Source organism: Mustela lutreola, chromosome 5 (assembly GCF_030435805.1).
Source record: "Mustela lutreola isolate mMusLut2 chromosome 5, mMusLut2.pri, whole genome shotgun sequence".
In the NCBI taxonomy this organism is placed as follows: domain Eukaryota; kingdom Metazoa; phylum Chordata; class Mammalia; order Carnivora; family Mustelidae; genus Mustela; species Mustela lutreola.
In genome coordinates, this window is record NC_081294.1 from 131,753,891 (window position 1) to 131,759,890 (window position 6,000).

Consider the following 6,000-nt stretch of genomic DNA (forward strand, 5'->3'; position numbering starts at 1 on the left):
AGTTATCCCCTGCAGGCACATTCTCCACGACCGTTGTGCTTCCTACAGTTCGGGGTTAGCATTGGGACACACCAACCACCCTCTAGCTTTAGCACCATATATGTGGCTGGTGGTAGGGGAGGAAGCCACAGGCCACGCTGGTTCGGAACTGGCGATGTTACTTTCTCAAACGCTTTGTTTTCAGTTCAGAATAACTTGAAAACATTTTTATATCATTAAATAGAACTGTCACAATCTGGGTGCAAGTTGCTTCTTTGGGGTGTGATCTCAGGAAGGACATGTGGACAAGTGGTAAAAGTGAGACAGGATGGCAGTGAGAAGGATAAAAGTGAAACTTCGTAAAGAGGGCAACGAGGAGCCTGCTGGTACCAGGAGCCGCTCGAGGCCCCCAGAGCCCTCCGAGGAAATGTTTAGAAAATACCTCTGAGCTTTAGTCTGGAGGGAGGAAGGAGGAAATATTTATTCATCCATCTCCTTCCTTCATGGTTTGCCCCTCCAGGGCTAAAACTCCCCTATCCTGCCAACTATTCCTGCTGGCCAGGAGTGAGCTCTCCTTGGGTGTCATGGAGAGCTCTCAGGCGAAGAAGCGAGAGGCGTGCACCCCACTGCGCTGGAAGCTGTCTGCAGAGGATGCAAGTAAACTCATGGGGTTGAGGTGGCGGGGGATGGGGAACCACCATGTCTGATGACTACAGAGGGACCAAACTAGTGGGGGGATAGCTTTCGGAAAGGATAATAATCAGACCCTTCACGGGTTTTTGTTTGTTTGTTTGTTTCTTTTTGTTTTGTTTTCAAAGATTTTATTTATTTATTTGACAGAGAGAAAGAGAGCACAAACAGGGGGAGCAGCTGAGGGAAAGGCAGAGGCAGGCTCCTCGCTGAGGGGGGAGCTCCATGTGGGGCTCCATCCAGGACCCCGAAATCATGACCTGAAATGAAGGCAGACACTTTATCGACTAGCCACCCAGGTGTCCCCCAAACCCTTCGTGTTTTAAGAATTAAAAATAGGGGCGCCTGGGTGGCTCAGTGGATTAAAGCCTCTGTCTTTGGCTCAGGTCATGATCTCAGTGTCCTGGGATCGAGCCCCGCATCGGGCTCTCTGCTCAGCAGGGAGCCTGCTTCCCTCTCTCTCTGCCTGCCTCTCTGCCTACTTGTAATCTCCATCTGTCAAATAAATAAATACAATCTTAAAAAAAAAAAAAAAAGAATTAAAAATAAAAATGCTGCTTGCCCTGTGGATTATTCTCTGTGGTAAAAGGCAGACGTAGTTTTGACATTAAAGAGACCAAAACCAGAACCCAGTCCTGCCCCAGTTCTTCTGGCCTAAGAGAACCCCTGAGAGGTGTCTGTGTATGAAAAATAGAAGGAACTGAGCACAAAATGTTCCTCTCCCAAGGAGCCCAAGCAGGGGACACACTTGGCTGAGCCGGCACTGAGGGGAGGGACCACCCCCCTTTCAAAGGACAATGTGCCTCTACTGAGATTTATGTCAGGATTAAATGAATTATATGGACTTAAAAACACTTTTTATTTTGAAATAATTCTGGACTTCCAGAAAAGTTGTAAAATAGTATAGAAAGTCCCATATGCCCTTCACTCAGCTTCCCCTAATGTTAACAGCATACTACATAATCATAATGATTAAAACCAATCAATTAACACTGGGACAAGAATATCAGCAAAGCTGCAGGTCTTATTTAAATTTTGTTAGTTTCCTCACTAATATCCTTTTTCTATTCCATTGAGGAATCCACCTTGCATTTAGTTGTCATGCTTTCTTCATCTCCTCTAATCTGAGACATTTCTTTAGTTTTGCTTTGTCTGTCATGATCTTGACATTTTTGTAGAGTACTTACTGGTCAGTTTTTTTTTTTTTTTTTAAGATTTTCTTTATTTATTTGAGAGAAAGAATGAAAGAGAGCATGAGAGAGGAGAAGGTCAAAGGGAAAAGACGTCCCATGGAGCTGGGAGCCCTAAGTGGGACTCGATCCCGTGACTCCAGGATCATGACCTGAGCTGAAAGCAGTGGCTTATGGCTTAACCAACTGAGCCACTCAGGCGCCCTGGTCAGTTTTTTTTTTTTTTTTTTTTAAGATTTTATTTATTTATTTGACAGAGAGAGATCACAAACAGACGGAGAGGCAGGCAGAGAGGGAGGTAGAGGAAAGCAGGCTCCCGGCTGAGCAGAGAGCCCGACGGAGGACTGGATCCCAGGACCCCGAGATCATAACCTGAGGGGAAGGCAGCGGCTTAATCCACTGAACCACCCAGGCGCCCCCGCCCTGGCTAGTTTTTTGTGTGTTTTTTTGTTTTTTGTTTTTAAACACCCTTCAATTCTGTTTGTCTGGTATTTTACCATGCATGGTTAGATGGAAGTTATGAATTTGGGGCAAAAAATCATAGAAGTGAAGACACTTTCCTCAGTCTTATCAGAAAGAACATGGTATTAATGTAATGTTACTGGTGATGACATTAACTTTGATCGCTTGGTAAAAGTGGTGTCTGCTGGGTTTTTCCAACATAATGTTTCTGTTTTTTGCCTTTTCAATTAATAAATTATCTTGGAGGGGCTCCTGGGTGGCTCAGTCTGTTGAGAACCGACTCCTGATTTCAGCTCAAGTCATGGTTTCAGGGTCGTGAGATCGAACCCTGTGTGGGGCTCCGTGCTCAGCATGGAGTCTGCTTGAGATTCTCTCTCTCCCTCTCACTTTCTCCCTTCCCCCAGTCGTGTGCTCTCTCTCTTTCTCAAATAAATAAATAAATAAAATCTTTTAAATAATGTCTTGGAGAGAAATTCTTTGATGTTTGATATTTCTTATTATTCTTTACCCACCAATTTTAGCATCCTTTGATGGTTCTTGCCTGCACAGTAGTACTGTGCTGTTTGTCTAATGGTGATTTGCTATTTGCCCCCGGCGGAGCACACTCAGTTGGCCGCCGCGGGGCTGCTGGCGGGTCCAGGGAGGCAGCGAGGGTGGCACCCAGGCGCCCTCTGGTGGTGGTGGGGGGGTGTTGGGGTGGGGGGGGCAGGCAGGATGCATCCAGACCCCTGGCGACTGACTGAGCTGCTGCAGGGATTTGCGCGGTGGAGGTGCAGAGGCACCAGCCTGCGGACCTACTGGAGTTCTGCTGCCGCACTTCAAGCGCCTGCAGCAGGAGAACCAGGGCAAAGGCGCCACAGACTTTGGCCATGAGGGCGGGACCTGGGGGGACACGGGCACCGCGGTCTGGGGCAGCACCCCCAGGGAGGGGGTCAACTTTGCAGAGGAGTCCAAGCACACTGACTCTGAATAGGGGGGGGGGGGATGCTGTGCATGCCAGGGCTTTCGAGGCATTAGTAATAAACCTATCCACAGGGGCGCCTGGGTGGCTCAGTGGGTTAAAGCCTCTGCCTTTGGCTTGGGTCCTCCTGGGATCAAGCCCCTCATCTGGCCCCCAGTACTGTGGGGAGTCTCTTTCTCCCACTCCCTTTGCCCCTACCCTCTTCTCTTGCACTCCAGATCTTTCTCAAATACTAAGTAAAATCTTTAAATAAAGAGACTTTGGGGATAGCTCTGACTCCCCCAACTCAGAGCTCTTGAGAAAAGTGTGAAGGCACAGGCAGGGCAGGGCTCATGCAAACAGCTCCCCAGGACCCACCCTGCTTCCCTGTGGGTACGGGGTGGTGCTAGTATCAAGGAGGGGACACTGGAGGCTCCCCGCCTGAGGCAGGGGACATGGGGTCACATGGGGTCACATGATGGCACCGTTTCTCAACCTGAGGTGTGAAGGGACACCTGAGGCTGGTCTTCATGCCCTATTTCCCTGGAAATAGTTAAGCAGGATTCAAAGGACTTATATTCCTTCTATGTGTTCTCCAATTCCACTGTTCAGTAATGTAATGGTAGCTGGTTTGGTCCCCTGTTACCAGCTCCTGTTTCAGGGAGCCTGGGTGGCCAGGCCCACTAGCATCTGCCTTGACCTCCTGTCATGATCTCAGGGTCCTGGGATGGAGCCCAGTTTGGGCTCTCTGCTCACCAGGAAGTCTGCATCTCTCCCTCTTCCCCGCCCCTCCTCTCTTACACAGAGGCTCTCTCTCCAAATAGATAAATAGATAAATAAATAAATCCTTCAAAAAAAAAATAAATAAAAGCTCATGTTTTGGCAAGCTTTCATGTTGGAATACACTAGAGAGAAATGACACGTTTTCATTACCATAGCATACTCCCTTTTATTTTAAGCACCTTCAGGTTTGGCTCAGGTATTAGAAGGGAGAGGATTCCCATAAGGAAGGGGGAGCTCCATGAACTGTGCATTTTGGCTGTGTTGGTCTCATGATGAGTCTTCGTGTGTGGCGGGGGAGGGAGGCAGGGGCAGGGTAACCGTTCCCACCCTGTGTCATCAGGGCCACTGCTGCTCACGAGGCTCAGGGGTGGGACTGAGCCTGTTCATCCCGAAGCCTAGAGTCTCCCCTTTCCTGCACATCACATCACTGTCCAGGGGACCAGTCCCTTGAAGTCTGCCCTACCAAACGCCTAGGTGAAGTCTCTCCTTGGGGGACATTTGTAGACACTCTCAGCTACAGAAAACACAGTGAGCTCAGACCAGCAAGGGCCCTGGTGCCCTGTGGCTCTGTGCCCTGGGGATGTCAGGGCCAAGGTCCCCTTCTAGAATCTATGGGGCTTCCTGGGTCCCAGACACCCAAGCGAGGGGCCCTCCTCCATCCGTCTCTGTGCCTCCCCCATCACTGCAGCACCTGTGTGTGCTTCCCAGGTTCTGGTTGGACAGCTGGAAAGGTGGGCCCTGCAGTTTTTAAAATGGACGTGGGTCTTTAGAATCATTGAGAGCTATTTTTATTCGGTATTTTTTTTTAAAGATTTTATTTATTTATTTGACAGAGAGAAATCACAAGTAGTCGGAGAGGCAGGCAGAGATATATAGAGAGAAGCAGGCTCCCTGCTGAGCAGAGAGCCCAATGCGGGACTCGATCCCAGGACCCTGAGATCATGACCCGAGCCGAAGGCAGCGGCTTAACCCACTGAGCCACCCAGGCGCCCCTTTATTCGGTATTTAAACCCTATTTCCTCTCTGAATTATTTTGGTCACATCAGTTTTTCCATCTTAGATTGACGACTTTCAAGGGCCTTCTGCTTTGTTTCAGTCATGACATGTCTTTGCTTTTTGATATTGATGTTTGAGTCATTTGACTTTCTTGCTGTTCGTTTTCACTTGATTGTTGGAATTCTCTATTTTCAGAGGGATCTGCTTTTAGCTCTGGGAATGTAGGTTTAGTTAGTCAGTGACCAATCTTTATTTCTGATTCTTTAGGTCCCTAGATACATGTCCAGAGGACCATTTTTGCCTTGGCCTACAGTTCTATCAGCAAATGTTCCTATTTATAGTCCCAGACAGCAGGCTCACAGGGAGCCTGGATAAGTGTCACAGACTCCCTAAGCTTGTCCTTAAATAATAAATAAATAATAAAATGAAATAAATACTAAATAATAATAATAATAAATAAAATAATGAAATAAATTAATTTTAAAATAAAATTAATAAAGGAAAAAAATAAAATAAAAATTAATAATCAATACAATTAATAAGAAATAAATAAATTGATAATTCAAGGCAGAATTTTGGGACCCCTGACTGTCTATGTGTGTTAAGCATCTGCCTTTCCTCAGGTCATGGTGCCGGGGTCCTGGAATGGAGGCCCGCATTGGCTTCCCTGCTCAAAGAGGAGTCTGCTTCTCCCTCTGCTGCAACCCCTCCCCCTGTGCTCTCCATCTCTCTCTGACAAATATGTAAATAAAATCTTTAAAAAATTTTAGGGCAGAATTTTAGAAATAACCTCTAATAAGATGAGCTGCCCGGGTGGCTCATTGGGTGGAGTGTGTGATGCTTGGTATCAGGGTTGTGAGTTTGAGTCCCCCCCCCCCCCCCCCCGCTGTAGAGATGAATTCAGGTATGAGAAATAACCTCTAAAAACAAAGAATTTTGTCATTTTTTCTACGGATAGAT